General features: G+C 36.6%; 2 protein-coding genes across 8 annotated transcripts in view; both read left to right on the forward strand.

The window, feature by feature from the left end:
* LOC115225268 (adhesion G-protein coupled receptor G6-like) overlaps nt 1-17,500 on the forward strand; it is a 1,160,637-nt gene that overhangs the window by 629,717 nt on the left and 513,420 nt on the right. The window lies entirely within an intron of this gene.
* LOC115225305 (slit homolog 1 protein) overlaps nt 2,870-17,500 on the forward strand; it is a 514,782-nt gene continuing 500,151 nt past the window's right edge. For 2 of the 7 annotated variants that reach the window (XM_036513964.1, XM_036513965.1), the window contains exon 1: nt 2,877-2,953. The gene's annotated coding sequence lies outside the window, so the exon portion shown is untranslated. Of the gene's footprint in view, nt 2,954-17,500 lie in introns of all 7 variants that reach the window. The other 5 variants (XM_029796249.2, XM_036513961.1, XM_036513966.1 and 2 more) reach the window with 4 other exon arrangements.

Raw genomic sequence — 17,500 nt, forward strand, 5'->3', positions numbered from 1 at the left:
ATCTACGCCGTTCCTAAGAAACAGCCCAGTTCCATGTATTCTACCTGCTTCTGCATGCTCGTCTTTTCTGTCCACTCCTTCAGCCTCTTCTCCTTGGTTCCTAAGGCTTCAATGACAATTCGTACGACCTCATTCTTTGTGAAACCCCACAACTTGCTTATCTCTCTCTTCAGGTTCAAATATACATGTATGTATATATATATATATATATATATATATATATATAGATGCTTTAAAAATATAAGGAATGGCCATAATAGGACATTCGACTCACTAGAAAGAGCAGCCAAACTCAAACCGCTGAATGTTGTAATTCTGAAATTGAAAGAGAAATAAAAACGTTTACCCCTTTCATCTCTGGACTATGCATAGTTCTGGCAAACTTTGGTAAACAAATTAATTGAATTAAATAAAATTTATTTACGACTGGCGTGCCTCGTCAGCAGAGAAGCCAAGGACGAGTATATACCCATGAGGCGATGATAAGTAAGCCTCCAGTCTATATGCTACAAATTTTCAAAATCTACCGCAATCATGCACTCTTCTCAGCAGCAAATATAAATTGCTGATCAAATTTCAAAGTTAGTCAAAAATCATTAATTAATAAATATAATGGTAGCAAAAAATTCCACAAAAAATTCTCCGCTACCAGCGGTCAAGCGTGAATGGTTGGATAGTCAAAGTCTATTTAATATACATTCAAAAATATAAGGAATGGCCATAATAGGACATTCGACTCACTAGAAAGAACAGCCAAACTAAAACCGCTAAAAGTTGTAATTCTGAAATTGAAAGAGAAATAAAAACGTTTACCCCTTTTATCTCTGGACTATGCATTGTTTCGGCAAACTTTGGTAATCCAATATATCAAATTAAATTGAATTTATTTACAACTGACGTGCCTCGTCAGCAGAGAAGCCAAGGACGAGTATATACCCACGAGGTGATGGTAAGGAAGCCTCCAGTCTATATGCTATAAATTTTCAAAATCTACCGCAATCGTGCACTCTTCTCAGCAGCAAATTAAATTTCAAAATTAGTCAAAAATCATTAATTAATAAATATAAGGTAGCAAAATATTATACAAAAAATTCTCTGCTACCAGCGGTCCAGTGAGAAAGGAAAAGATAGTCAAAGACTATATAATACACTTTCAAAAATATAAGGAATGGCCATAATAGGACATTCGACTCACTAAAAAGATCAGCCAAACACAAACCGCTAAAAGTTGTAATTCTGAGATATATATATATATATATATATATATATATATATATATGTATGTATATGTATATATGTCTGTGTGTGCGTATATGGTCCTGTGTTTCAGTCTTCATTTGCGCTTATGTGCTTGTCTATTCATATAGCCTATGTCACTTAAGTATAATTGGAGGAGTAGTTTTACGAGAGAGTGTATTCGCCTCTCCTGTAACGTCGTACGTAAACGACCTGCCATAGTAGTCAGCCGAGAGAGGTTATTGCCACACCTTTTAGAAACAGCAAAGAAACTACAATCAATAAAACACAATACTGTAAGCATGTGTGACGAAGACGACGACTGCAACAACAATAATAACACTAACACCTGTCTGAACGGCAACAACTGCAACAGAAAGAGCGGTAAGAAAAATGAACAACAAAAACAATAATAGTGTAATCAGCAGCAGCTATAAAGCTATCAACAATGGCGCTGACAGTTTAAGCAGCAACAACAGCCGTTCAAGAATTTGAACCTGGAGATCTCTATTTCCAGCGACTTCGAGGGCCACCTAACAGGGTTGTCGGGCGTCAACGAAGAGACCTCGAATACAAGACAACCAAACATTTTTTTCCCCACGGTCTTGGGGTCTCCCGCCTCTAAGCCCTACACCATCACCTAATCACCCTTACCCGTCTTGTTGCTTAACAACAGCAACAGTAACAACAACTGTAACGTAGACAGCAGCAGCGGCGCAGTTGAGACGAAGACAACAGCATTAATAAGAACACCAGCAAAAGGAGAACAACAACAACAGCAACATCAATAACGTTGATAACGTCTTGTAGTAAGGGTTGTTTAAGGATGTTGAAGGAGACACCCATGTTTCCAGAGGTGAACTATTCAAACCCCAATTAAATCTTCTCAAATAATGGCTATGATGCTCCCCCACTACTTCTGCTCGTGATCAGAGATGCACAGATCGCCAGCGACCAAGGGACATGCTCAACTGGTTACGGTCAAACAACTGACAAGCAAATCTGTGGTATTGAGTAGAATATTTGCTGTAACCCATATTTTATACCAAGACAATACAATGTACATAATAACACTTCTAATCAGTGAAGATCAGAGGCCACGTGAGCCACTGCCTGGTACTATTATTATTATTATCATTATTATTATTATTATTATTATTATTATTATATTATTATTATTATTATTGTTGTTGTTGTTGTTGTTGTTGTTGTTGTTACTGCTGTTCTTGTTGTTGTTGTTGTTCTTATTATTTCAAGACAGTTTTATCTCACACCAGCACCATGATAGATATTAAGTGGGTTTACTTTCGGAAGAGAAAGCCACAACTCTTACCTCAGCCACCCAAAACTTTCAACCGATCTACGCCGTTCCTAAGAAACAGCCCAGTTCCATGTATTCTACCTGCTTCTGCATGCTCGTCTTTTCTGCCCACTCCTTCAGCCTCTTATCCTTTGTTCCTAAGGCTTCAATGACAATTGGTACGACCTCATTCTTTGTGAAACCCCACAACTTGCTTATCTCTCTCTTCAGGTTCAAATATATATGTATGTATATATATAAATATATATATCTACCTTATTGATTTATTTTTCCCATATTCTTCTGCTAAATGCTTCAGCTACGTCATTTATGTAGGAAGTACGATCCTTCTTCTCAAACACCAAGATATCTGGTCTGTTACGCTTTAGGACATGATGCGTTTGGATGAGAAAGTCCTAGAGAAGTTTAACCACATAATTCTGAGTTCCTTTTTCAAGTGCATGTTCATAGCACTTTGTGTCTTGATGGAAGTCTGCTCTTTTTACACATATCCAAATGGCTGATCTCTGCAACATTTTCATGTCTCCAATATTCGTACTGTTTCTCTGCGTGTTTCGAACATTCACTTACTCTGTCACTCACTGTTTCTTCTCCTTCATCTCACAATCTGCACAATGCTGACACATTGTCTTCTGTCCGACATTTGTACTATGTTGTTCCGGGTTCAGTCCCACTGCGTGGCATCTTGGGCAAGTGTCTTCTACTATAGCCTCGGGCCGACCAAAGCCTTGTGAGTGGATTTGGTAGACGGAAACCGAAAGAAGCCCGTCGTACATATGTATATATATATGCGCGTGTGTGTTTGTGTGTCTGTGTTTCTCCCCCTTCCATTGCTTGACAACCGATGCTGGTGTGTTTATGTCCCCGTCACTTAGCGGTTCGGCAAAAGAGACCGATAGAATAAGTACTGGGCTTACAAAGAATAAGTCCCGGGGTCGAGTTGCTCAGTTAAAAGCGGTGCTCCAGCATGGTCGCAGTCAAAATGACTGAAACAAGTAAAAGAAAAAGAAAAAAAAGAATAAAAGGGTTGATCCTGAGCTGTCATGATGAACCGTTCTGTCGCTTTATTGAGAATTCCCTTTCTCAAGCAATTCCAAGGGTCTTCTGCCTCAGTATTCATCATAAACTGAGTGTATAAATATTTTTCCATATAACTTTGCTTTCTTGTTTCAAGTACTTCAACCTTTGTTTGATATTCTCTGAGAATGTTTGCATTGCGTTCTGCTCCTAGCAATTCTTCAATGCTTTCCTTAACATACTGATTGAAACATTCCACTACCATGTTCACCTAATCCTCTACACTAATCAAATCCTCTCCCTTCGTTTTTTACATTTCATCTAACGCCAATCCACATCTGCCCTTTATATGGAAAGCGTTCTTCATCGTCATTGTTATCCGAGTTTTTCGATCTGATCAAAATCTTGTAGTTCCTCTTTGTTCCAATTCACAGGACCTGCCACATATCTCACAACTGATACAGCCCTTGAATTCATCACTTTTACAATGTTTCTAGAATTTAACTTATATTTCTGTATAAGCTTGATTTTTCTGAAGTACTCCTTCGAAATGGTTTCCTTCATTTCACTGTTTTTGTTGGTATCTGATTCACAAATATCAAAATAATTTTATCGTTGACTTCGTCTAAAATTTGAGTGACTAGCTGACTTTAAGTCGTTGACTTTACTTTATGTACCCCCCTCTTCAGCGTCAAATAATACATTTACTCATACCAAATTCTATGCGTATGTTCTTAATGCAAATGCTTACTGTGTTCACAAATGTGCCAAATTGATCTTCATTTTATCTAGAAAGCTCTTCATTTTTCATGCATTGACTGAGGTATTTGTATCCGAACAATCAGGAGTGGTGAGAGATTATCTCCCTCAAATAATCCCCTTTTGATGTTCACTGTACTCAAAGACCTTCCTACAGATGTTAACTCCGGTTTCCAGGCTGTCATATTTCTTTTTAGCAGTCTTTCTATACTTTCTACCACTCCAACTAACCCCAAATATTTTCCTATCCAACCGTGACACACCATATCAATGGTTTTCTATAATCTAGGCAGGCCACTCCATGTCCCGTTAACCCTCTTCTGCAGTTCCTTAATATCCTCTTGTCTAACACCTAATCTTTTGTCCCGCTTGACATTTATTTACAACCCTTCTGCTCATCTGGCAAAAATCTTTCCTAATATTTGCACCACTCGTCACTTATTACTCTTGTCACCAGTTTCCACATTGTCGGTAAACATGCTATTGGTCGATAGTCTGAAACTTCATTATACTTTCCTAAATCCTTCAAGACTAAAATGGTTTTCCCATGTGCCAATCACAGTGGAACGTCACCCACTCATACGTTACAGTGATTCTAGCAGTTGGTGGTCCTTCCTTCATTATCATGCTCGGACATTCAACAAGTGCATGCTCGACTGTGTACGCTAGGTAACATTCTTGGTACCAGGCTGAGAATTTGGGGTTTTCCTTCACCAAGACCTGCAGCCCTGTCCAGGAGACGAGCTGTGCAAAGACCCGCCTCACAAAGAGTGCCAATACACGTCCACCGCCAAGAAATCGTTACAGCTGTCACAACCTCAGCTAGTATCTGCGTATCGGCAGCCACAGCATGCCTAGGACCCCACGCAGAAGCTAAACTTTTCGATACCTGTCAGACAGCTGTGAGTACATGTGTAATGTTCTTGAGCTGGCAGAAACGTTAGCACGCCGAGCGAAATGCGTAGCCGTATTTCGTCTGTCGTTACGTTCTGAGTTCAAATTTCGCCGAGGTCGACTTTGCCTTTCATCCTTTCGGGGTTGATAAATAAAGTACCAGTTTCCAACTGGGGTCGATATAATCGACTTAAACCCTTTGTCTGTACTTGTTTGTCCTCTCTGTGTTTAGCCCCTTGTGGGGAGTAAAGAAATATATTTTTGTTTTCCTTTGTATTTTGTATTTTCTTCTTTTATAGATCAATCTACGCCTGGAAATATGTTCCAACAATTGAAATTGACGTTTGTGTTGATACTCTCTATGAGTTTCTGTTTGGAGTCTAATGCTGCGTCAGATATTTGCTCAACATGTAGCTGCCGAAATTCTGAGACAAATATAGATTGTTCATATCGGTTCCTGACTTCGATCCCGCAACCCATTCCACCGAATGTTGAAATTTTGTAAGTATTCGAACTTTTTTAGCCCTCCCCAACCCCCACCGCCGCTTAACCCCCAACCCCCTCACCGCCACTTCACCCCCACAACCGCTTCACCCTCACCACCGCTTCACCCCCACCACCGCTTCACCCACACCACCAATACTTATTTCTTTACAACCCACAAGGGGATAAACTGAGGGGACAAACAAGGACAGACATAGGTATTAAGTCGATTATATCGACCCCAGTGCGTAACTGGTACTTAATTTATCGACCCTGAAAGGATGAAAGGCAAAGTCGACCTCGGCGGAATTTGAACTCACAACGTAACGACAGACGAAATACGGCTACGCATTTCGCCCGGCGTGCTAACATTTCTGCCAGCTCGCCGCCACCAATGCCACCATCACAACCACCACCACAACCACCACCACCACCAAACCACCACCACAATCACCGCCGCCGGCTGTGTGGTAAGTAGCTTGCTAACCAACCACATTGTTCCGGGTTCAGTCCCACCGCGTGGCATCTTGGGCAAGTATCTTCTGCTATAGCCCCGGGCCGACCAAAACCTTGTGAGTGGATTTAGTAGACGGAAACTGAAAGAAGCTCGTCGTATATATGCATATATATATATATATATAAGTGTGTGTGTATGTGATTGTGTGTCTGTGTTTGTCCCCCTAGCATTGCTTGACAAACGATGCTGGTGTGTTTACGTCCCCGTCAATTAGCGGTTCGGCAAAAGAGACCGATAGAATAAGTACTGGGCTTACAAAGTATAAGTCCCGAGGTCAAGTTGCTCGACTAAAGGCGGTGCTCCAGCATGGCCGCAGTCAACTGACTGAAACAAGTAAAAGAGAGTAAAAGAGGGTAAAGAGAGATAATAGTGATGATGGAATCGGCATCTTGTGTGTTTGTGTTTTTTCTTTATTACAGAAGATGCAGAATTTTCTCAATGCAAATGGATAATTAAAATGAATAGACAGATCCACTTGCGGCTCAGATATTCCCTCTGAAAGTCTATCAACGAGGTCTTACTGTCATTATTATCAGTTTATAAGAAAAAAATTAATAACACAGGCGGAGGAGTGACCTGTGTAGTAAGTAGCTTGTTTACCAACCACATGGTTCCGGGTTCAGTCCCAATGCGTGACACCTTGGGCAAGTGTCTTCTACTATAGCCATGGGCCTACCAAACCTTGTGAGTGGATTTGGTAGACAGAAACTGAAAGAAGCTCGTCGTATATATATATGTGTGTGTATATATATATATATATATATATATAAGAAAGTTTGTTTGGTAAAGCACGTGGGTGAATATATAAGAAAATAGTAAAGTGTGAAAAAACGACAGAAGGCTTAAATGTTAAAAAATATATATATTTGTGTCAAAATGTCTGGAGAATATTGGAAAAATTTTTTTCCTTTCCTTAAAATGACATAATTTTAAAATTTTTAAAGAAATTACCGGTTTCGCGTGTAGCTTTTCAAATTTCAATAACCACTTCATGTTTGACAATACATTTTACCGTCAAAAATCCGGAATTGCTATGGGTACAAGGGCAGCACCAGTCATTGCGAACTTAACAATGGGATACATGGAAATAATCATTTACCAGGAATCTCTATCAATCTTTGGAAACTCCCTCTCTCAATACATAAAAGAGAATTGGAAACGATTCCTAGACGGTTGTTTCATTCTCTGGAATGAAAACATAGATAACTCCTCCTAAATTTAAAAACCTATTGAACAGCATAAACCCAAATATACAGTTCACAATGGAATACAACCAAAAGGAGCTCCCGTTCTTGGATATACTAATTAAAAAAATTAACCTTAAAATAGAAACAGACATTTTTTACAAAGCCACAGACGCCAAACAATACCTTCTTTTTAATTCATGCCACCCAAGACACACTAAAACAAACATCCCCTTCAACCTTGCAAGAAGGATATGCACAATAGTGTCAGAACAAAATACCAGGAACTTTAGACTGCAAGAACTAAAAAACACCCTAATTGACAGACATTACCCAGCTCAACTCATAGAGGATGGGATCAGACGTGCAACAGAAATCAACATAGAAACTTTAAGAAAAGTCAACACAAACACACACTTCCCCGAAAATACTACCTTACATATCTACATACAACCCCAGAAACAAAGAAGCCTTCACCATCATCACCCAGAATTACCAATACTTCATAAAAACCCAAAATTAAAGGAAATCTAAACATACACCAAATCATTAAAAGCTACAAACAGCCTAAATCACTTAAAAAAGATCTCACAAAGGCAAAATTGTCTTCAAAAACTACGGATGCAAAAGTAAAAAAATGTGGTAGATCGAACTGTGCAACATGTCCTAACCTATTGGAAGGATCAGAATTCCTCTTTAAAGAGGGACAGAAATTTAAGATCAAATCTAACTTTACTGTGCCTCTGAAAACATAATTTATGTTATTAAATGCTCGGGCTGCCACCAAGACTACGTGGGTTCCACGGGACTATCACTCAGGCGCAGATGCACACTGCATCGACAACAGATTGCATTCCCAGAATATAGAATGATACCTTTTAGTGAGCACATTGAGAAATGCGCAAAGCAACTACTGCCACAATTTTTAATCTTCCCATTTTACCAATGTGCTTTCGGATCATCAACACAAATGAGACTGAACAAGGAAACATTCTTCATTGAAAAGTACAAACCCAGACTCAACCATCCGAACATACTGACACAGAGAAATTAACAAGGAAATGGAAAAAAAAGTTTTTAAGCGATTATCTCCCCTACACCGGAAAAAATCACTCACTACCTCCCCTTATTTAGAAATCTCCTGGAAATAAAAACAACGATAATTCCATGCAATATAAACATAACGTCACAAGAAATTTGAAAAGCTACACGCGAAACCGGTAATTTCTTTAAAAATTTTAAAATTATGTCATTTTAAGGAAAGGAAAAAAATTTTTCCAATATTCTCCAGACATTTTGACACAAATATATATATTTTTTAACATTTAAGCCTTCTGTCGTTTTTTCACACTTTACTATTTTCTTATATATTCACCCACGTGCTTTACCAAACAAACTTTCTTATCTATATATTAAACACGTGAGAACGAAAATGCCACAGAAGTCAAACACCTCGGACAAAACCTTAAATGAGGACATACTCAAAGAACTGAAAAATATTAATTCACAGCTTCTTAACCTGAACAACAAAATCGAGGAATCAAACTTACTCGCCCGGGAAAGTAAAAGCAATGAAGATGCAACCCATTACACTGACCAGGTGAGTAAGGATCTACAACTGTTATATACAACACTGAACTCAATTTTCATCAAAAATCCGAAAATAATACACAGGCACCTAATGAAACACAGCAGGATACCATACGGACCCAAACCAACCCAACAAAAAGAAAAATAGGAAACGTTTGGAATACAAACCTGCACAACAGAAAACTCACCTTCTGGAACATGATAAAAAATTCCAACAAAGCAGATATCTACGAGGGATGGATAAACTCAACACCAATTATCCTCCCACGCAAATTCCAGATAAAATTAATTCCTAACGAGCCTGACGGACAGAGATCTATTAGAGAAAAGTCAGCTCTGTTCAATTTTAAATCAGAAATAGAGCTTCTAAGACTCAGGGCCTCCACAAATGAAGAAAAACTTAAAAGCATAGACGAGGAGATGCACAATCAAATACTAAAATATACCGAGGGACAACCCCTCGATAATACATTGGATCACTGGAAGGATTCCTGTGAGAGAGAGAGAGAAATTCTCTCCTACGCTGGGAGAAAACCATGGACTTCTTCCAAAAATATAGTGAAACCTTCAAAAATGAATTGGGTACAAATAATCCCTTCCTTAAGAAAATTACAATAAATAAAAAAGAAAAACCTAACAACCCACGAACAACCCCCAACTATCCTCCATACACTAAAAACAGAAATCACCCACAACCAACCTCTACAAACCACGCTAGACCTAACAGGGAACTAGCTGAAAGAGGACGCGTCTATGAAAGAAATTACACCAAAAACAGAACAAACCAACAACATCATAATACCAGACCCAACCACCATACAGCACAATACGACACTAGGATAAGAAAAACACCACAACACAAATCACTACTACCCCATGAACCAAAACTACTGGTCCCCACTAAACACAAGACAAACGCAAAGAAACACTATGTCAAGCAACATCCCACATACAGAAGTTCGAAACAAAAATATTCCCCATACAGAAATTTTACACACACCACAAGCATTAACAACATAGATTCCCACACACACACAACGATCGGAGGCAACAATACCACCACTCCCCCGACCAAATACCACACAACCTCACAGACAACTCATACAAACAAAATTACACCCAACATTTTTTAGCCAGGGACCAGGGACACCAGGACACAGGCTGGAACCTAGTAATAAGGAAAAACCGAAGATAATCAATCTTTCAACCAAACCTCTTTCTAACATAAAAATTGACATCCTCGCAAAAGGCTCAAATTTACACCAACTCCACGCAGAGCAAACCTAAATGAACTCAAGGATAATATAACAGAATTTTGCAGAAAATTAAGACTAGCAGAAGCATCAAACAGTTTCAATACTGAAGATGAATCACTTGTCAAGAACAAAAGTGAACACATCCCACACAGAGGAAGAAATAAAGATCTTGACGAATTCTGTAACCACATTGAGAACTTCCCCTACCATACTATACATAAACAGAAAGCTAACCCAAATTTTAACAATACACAATGGAAAGAACTGATAGAACTCCAAAATGATGAAGATATAACCATTAAGGAAGCGGACAAGGGAAATGCAGTTGTAATAATGGATACATCATACTACAGAAATCTTGTAATTTCCTTGCTTGATGAAGACCTACATTATGAAAAAATTACCAACTACACCCCACAAAAAATAATGAAAACTCTATCTTCACTAATTAAAACCATGAAAAGGAACTGACAACCAAAGAGATTGATTTCCTAACAAACTTTAAATGCAAACCTAGCCTTTTCTATGGTCTGCCAAAAATTCATAAAAGTCAAATTATAAATGAAACCATAAAAAAATCACCAAAGACATACATACACACACCTAATCCGGGGGACCTAAAACTACGACCCATTGTAGCTGGCCCAACCTGTGAAACACACAGACTAAGTCTACTTATGGACATCCTCTTGAAACCCTTCCTTAAACATATCGATAGCCATATCAGAGATGACTTAGATATGTTAAACCACCTTCCAAAAAAAACCAAGGAAGAAACAATCCTGGTTTCATTTGATGTAGTCAACTTGTATACCAGTATACCTCATAATTATGGACTGGAGCCATACAATTCTGTTAGACCAATTTCCGGAAGAAATACCAAAAAGGATCAGTAAAGAATTCATTACTAAATCAATTGAATTCATCCTACACAATAACCACTTCATGTTTGACAATACATTTTACCGTCAAAAATCCGGAATTGCTATGGGTACAAGGGCAGCACCAGTCATTGCGAACTTAACAATGGGATACATGGAAATAATCATTTACCAGGAATCTCTATCAATCTTTGGAAACTCCCTCTCTCAATACATAAAAGAGAATTGGAAACGATTCCTAGACGATTGTTTCATTCTCTGGAATGAAAACATAGATAAACTCCTAAAATTTAAAAACCTATTGAACAGCATAAACCCAAATATACAGTTCACAATGGAATACAACCAAAAGGAGCTCCCGTTCTTGGATATACTAATTAAAAAAATTAACCCTAAATAATAGAAACAGACATTTTTTACAAAGCCACAGACGCCAAACAATACCTTCTTTTTAATTCATGCCACCCAAGACACACTAAAACAAACATCCCCTTCAACCTTGCAAGAAGGATATGCACAATAGTGTCAGAACAAAATACCAGGAACTTTAGACTGCAAGAACTCAAAAACACCCTAATTGACAGAACATTACCCAGCTCAACTCATAGAGGATGGGATCAGACGTGCAACAGAAATCAACATAGAAACTTTAAGAAAAGTTCAACACAACAACACACCTTCCCCGAAAATACTACCTTACATATCTACATACAACCCCAGAAACAAAGAAGCCTTCACCATCATCACCCAGAATTTACCAATACTTCATAAAAACCCAAAATTAAAGGAAATTCTAAACATACACCAAATCATTAAAAGCTACAAACAGCCTAAATCACTTAAAAAGATTCTCACAAAGGCAAAATTGTCTTCAAAAACTACGGATGCAAAAGTAAAAAAATGTGGTAGATCGAACTGTGCAACATGTCCTAACCTATTGGAAGGATCAGAATTCCTCTTTAAAGAGGGACAGAAATTTAAGATCAAATCTAACTTTACTTGTGCCTCTGAAAACATAATTTATGTTATTAAATGCTCGGGCTGCCACCAAGACTACGTGGGTTCCACGGGACTATCACTCAGGCGCAGATGCACACTGCATCGACAACAGATTGCATTCCCAGAATATAGAATGATACCTTTTAGTGAGCACATTGAGAAATGCGCAAAGCAAGCAACTACTGCCACAATTTTTAATCTTCCCATTTTACCAATGTGCTTTCGGATCATCAACACAAATGAGACTGAACAAGGAAACATTCTTCATTGAAAAGTAAACCCAGACTCAACCATCCGAACATACTGACACAGAGAAATTAACAAGGAAATGGAAAAAAAAGTTTTTAAGCGATTATCTCCCCTACACCGGAAAAAATCACTCACTACCTCCCCTTATTTAGAAATCTCCTGGAAATAAAAACAACGATAATTCCATGCAATATAAACATAACGTCACAAGAAATTTGAAAAGCTACACGCGAAACCGGTAATTTCTTTAAAAATTTTAAAATTATGTCATTTTAGGAAAGGAAAAAAATTTTTCCAATATTCTCCAGACATTTTGACACAAATATATATATTTTTTAACATTTAAGCCTTCTGTCGTTTTTTCACACTTTACTATTTTCTTATATATATATATATATATATATATATATAGAGAGAGAGAGAGAGAGAGAGAGAGATAAGAAAGTTGGTTTGTGAAAGCACGTGGGTGAATATATAGAAAATAGTAAAAAGTGAAAAAACTACAGAAGGCTTAAATGTTAAAATATATATATATTTGCGTTAATATGTCTGAAGAATATTAAACTATTTAAAAAAAAAATTTTTGTCTAATAATGACATAATTTAGAAGAAAGACCGGTTTCGCGTTTAGCTTTTCAAATTTCTTGCGACGTTATGTTTATGTTTAATAGAGTTATCGTTATGTTTATGTTCAGGAGAGTTCTAAATAAGGGGAGGTAGTGAGTGATTTCATCCGGTGTAAGGGATATAATCGCTTAATATTTTTTTTTCCTTTCCGTTGGTGTGAATTTCTCTGTATCAGTATGTTCGGATGGTTGAGTCTGGGCTTGTACTTTTCAATGAAGAATGTTTCCTTGTTTAGTCTAATTTGTGTTGATGATCCGATAGCAAATTAGTGAAATGGAAAGGTTAAAAATTGAGAAATGCGCAAAGCAACTACTACCACAATTTTTAATCTTTCCATTTTATCAATGTGCTATCGGATCATCAACACAAATTAGACTAAACAAGGAAACATTCTTCATTGAAAAGTACAAGCCCAGACTCAACCATCCGAACATACTGATACAGAGAAATTCGCACCAAGGCAAATGAAAAAAAATTTAAACGATTATTTCCATTACACCGGAAGAAATCACTCACTACCTCCCCTTATTTAGAACACTCCTGAACATAAACATAGCGATAACTCTATTCAACATAAACATAACGTCGCAAGAAATTTGAAAAGCTAAACGCGAAACCGGTCTTTCTTCTAAATTATGTCATTATAAGAGAAAAAAATTTTTTTAATTTTTTAATATTCTTCAGACATATTGACGCAAATATATATATTTTTTAACATTTAAGCCTTCTGTAGTTTTTTCACTTCTTATTTTTTTCTATATATATATATATATATATATATAATATATATATATATGCATGTATATATATGTATATATATATATATATATATATATATATTATATATATATATATATATACATATATATATATATATATATATAATATATATATATATATATATATATATATATAGGCGCAGGAGTGGCAGTGTGGTAAGTAGCTTGTTTACCAACCTCATGTTTCCGGGTTCAGTCCCACTGCGTTGCACCTTGGGCAACTGTCTTCTACTATAGCCACGGGCCGACCAAAACCTTGTGAGTGGTTTCGGTAGACGGAAACTGAAAGAAGCTCCTCGTATATATGTATATATATATATATATATATATATATATATATATATATATATGCATGTGTGTGTGTGTCTGTGTTTGTCCCTCTAGCATTGCTTGACAACATATGCTGGTGTGTTTACGTGCCCGTCACTTAGCGGTTCGGCATAAGAAACCGATAGAATAAGTACCGGGCTTACAAAAGAATAAGTCCCGGGGTCGAGTTGCTTTATTAATGGCGGTGCTTCAGCATGGCCGCAGTCAACTGACTGGAACAAGTAAAAGAGTAAAGAGTAACACATATTTGTACAGACAAGATGAAAATCACAGCTTAAAGCTTAACGTACGAAGAGGGCCCGAAAGGAGATCTTACGTATCCCTCGGGGAATGATGATGATGATGATGACGACGACGGTGACGATGATAATAATGATTTTGCTGGAAGGAAGGGGCAAGAGGGAATGTGATAACCGATCACAAATTTGTGAACGATTCATTCAGTTTCAAAAACGATAGTTTGGGAAATGCATGAATGAATGCGAATGTGTGTGAGAGTGTGTCAGTGTGTTTAAGAGAATGTGGGTGTTGCGCGTGTAGTATTGTGTTATAGTTTTCATAAAAATCTCCATCCTATCATCACCGCTTTCTCCTTTTTCTTATGCTAATCTATTTCTTTCACAGCATCTACTGTTTTTCTTCTTCTTTAATAATGTATCCTTTGTTTCATGCCATTTTCCCAACGTTTTCCAACTCAACTCGTAAAATATTTGTAAACCTTTTGCAGAATATATTCAATTTAAATTTAAAATGTTCACCTTCATTTGATTGTTCTTCTAACAATTCTTCTTCTTCTTCTTCTTCTTCTTCTTCTTCTTCTTCTTCTTCTTCTTCTTCTTTTTCTTCTTCTTCTTCTTCTTCTTCTTCTCTTCTTCTTTTTCTTCTTCTTCTTCTTCTTCTTCTTCCTTTTCTTCTTCTTCTCCTTCTACTTTTTCTTTTTCTTCTCCTCCTTCTTTTTCTTCTTCTCCTTTTTCTTTTCCTTCTTTTTCTTCTTCTTCTTCTTCTTCTTCTTCTCTTCTTCTTCTTCTTCTTCTATTCTTCTTCTTCCCTTTCCCTTCTTTGTTCCATAAATTTTCTTCTTAACACTATTTCATATTGCAGGGATTTGAGTCGTAACGATATCCCGGAAATCAACAAGGAAGCCTTTCAAAATCTTTCCAGTTTAAAAACTCTGTAAGTTGAAACAATCTTATTTTATATAAATTTCATTGACGATATCTTTCTAATTCTGTAATGTCTACCCAAACATCAATTTAATCTACATAAACACTAAATAACATCCTTGAATAACGCTTGTAGCTGTATATTTAACCCCAGAGGATTCAGACGCCAATAAAATAAAAATTAGACAAAAATTCAGACAAAAAAAAATTTCACTTTTGTTTTTGTTGTTTTTGCTCTCCTATTCTTCTACTTTGTCCACTCTTCCTCGAGGCCATCGCAATAACTTAGGTCTTCATTCGCATTATCATCGCCATCACCATATTCTTCTTCTTCTTCTTCATCTTCTTCTACTTCATCTTCTTCTTCTCTTCTTCTTCTTCTTCTTCGTCTTCTTTATTTTCTTTTTCTTCTTTTCTCTTTATTTTCTTCTCCCTTCCCCTCTCTTTTTATTCTTCTTTTCTTCATCTTCCCTTCCCCTTCTTTGTTCCATAAATTTTCTTCTTAACACTAATTCATATTGCAGGGATTTGAGTAGTAACGATATCCCGGAAATCAATGAGGAAGCCTTTCAAAATCTTTCCAGTTTAAAAACTCTGTAAGTTGAAACAATCTTATTTTATATAAAATTTCACTGACGATATCTTTCTAATTCTGTAATGTCTACCCAAACATCAATTTAATCTACATAAACACTAAATAACATCCTTGAATAACGCTTGTAGCTGTATATTTAGCCCCAGAGGATTCACACGCCAAAATACAAAAATTAGACAAAAATTCAGACAAAAACAAAAATTTCATTTTTTGCTCTCCTATTCTTCTACTTTGTCCACTCTTCCTCGAGGCCATCGCAATAAGTTAGGTCTTCATTCGCATTATCATTGCCATCACCATATTCTTCTTCTTCTTCTTCTTCTTCTTCTTCTTCTTCTTCTTCTTCTTCTTTTTCTTCTTCTTCTTCTTCTTCTTCTTATTTTTCTTTTCCTTCTTCTTCATTCTTCTTCTTTTTCTCCTTCTTCTTTTCCTTCTCCTTCTTCTTCTTCTTCTTCTTCTTCTTCTTCTTCTCTTCTTCTTCTTCTTCTTCTTCTCCTCCTTCTTCTTTTTCTTCTTCCACATCTTTTTCTCCCTCTTCCACTTCGTTTTTTCTTCTTACTCTCTTTCCCCTTCTTCTCTTGTACCCCATCATCTTCCAATCCATCTTCTTCCTCGTCTTCAACTAATCCTTCGTTTCTTTCTGTACATTTTTGTTTTTGTTGTTTTTGTTCTCCTATTCTTCTACTTTGTCCACTCTTCCTCGAGGGCATCGCAATAACTTAGGTCTTCGCATTATCATTGCCGTCACCAAATTCTTCTTCTTCTTCTTCTTCTTCTTCTTCTTCTTTTTCTTCTTCTTCTTCTTCTTATTCTTTTTCTCCTTCTTATTCTTTTCCTTCTCCTTCTTCTTCTTCTTTTTCTTCTTCTTTTTCTTCTTTTTCTTCTTCTTCTTCTTCTCCTTCTTCTTTTTCTTTTCCTTCTTGTTCTTCTTCTTCTTCTTCTTCTTCTTCTTCTTTTTCTTCTTCTACTTCTCCTCTTTCTCCTCCTTCTTGTTCTCCTCCACCCCCTCCTTATTCTTCTTCTCCTTCTCCTCTTTCTCCTCATCCCCCTTCTTCTTCTCCTCCTCCTCTTCCTCCTCATCCTCCTTCTTCTTCATTTTCTTCTTCTTCTTCTTCTTCTTTCTTCTTCTTATTTCTTCTTCTTAATCTTCTTCTTCTTCTTGTTGAAGATATATTGTTGAATTTTGTTCGATTCTTATTGCAAAATTACGTATTTTTATATATATTTATATTTTCTTATAAGATAATATAAGTACATTTATTTAATTATTTTATAGTTTTTAATATAGAACTGATGAGTGACTATATTTAAATTGAATTGATTTTACTGTTATCGGTTTGAATATATTGCTACGACACACGTGTAGTCTATTTACTAATTATGTACTATCTATTTGTTATTTCGTACCTTATTAAGTTCTAGTTAAATGTTTTGTCGTATCATATTTCTCTATATGGTATGATTTAATTATATCATTGTTGAATTGCTACATGGTGGTTCTTTACTAATATACATATATGATATTCTAACAGTATTTTATAGTTCATCAGAAAACACTTCTCGTCATCTTACATTGTATTTTATAAACATTCGCTAATCATAATATTTTACAATAATCCT

Source organism: Octopus sinensis, linkage group LG27 (genome assembly GCF_006345805.1).
Source record: "Octopus sinensis linkage group LG27, ASM634580v1, whole genome shotgun sequence".
Lineage (NCBI taxonomy): Eukaryota > Metazoa > Mollusca > Cephalopoda > Octopoda > Octopodidae > Octopus > Octopus sinensis.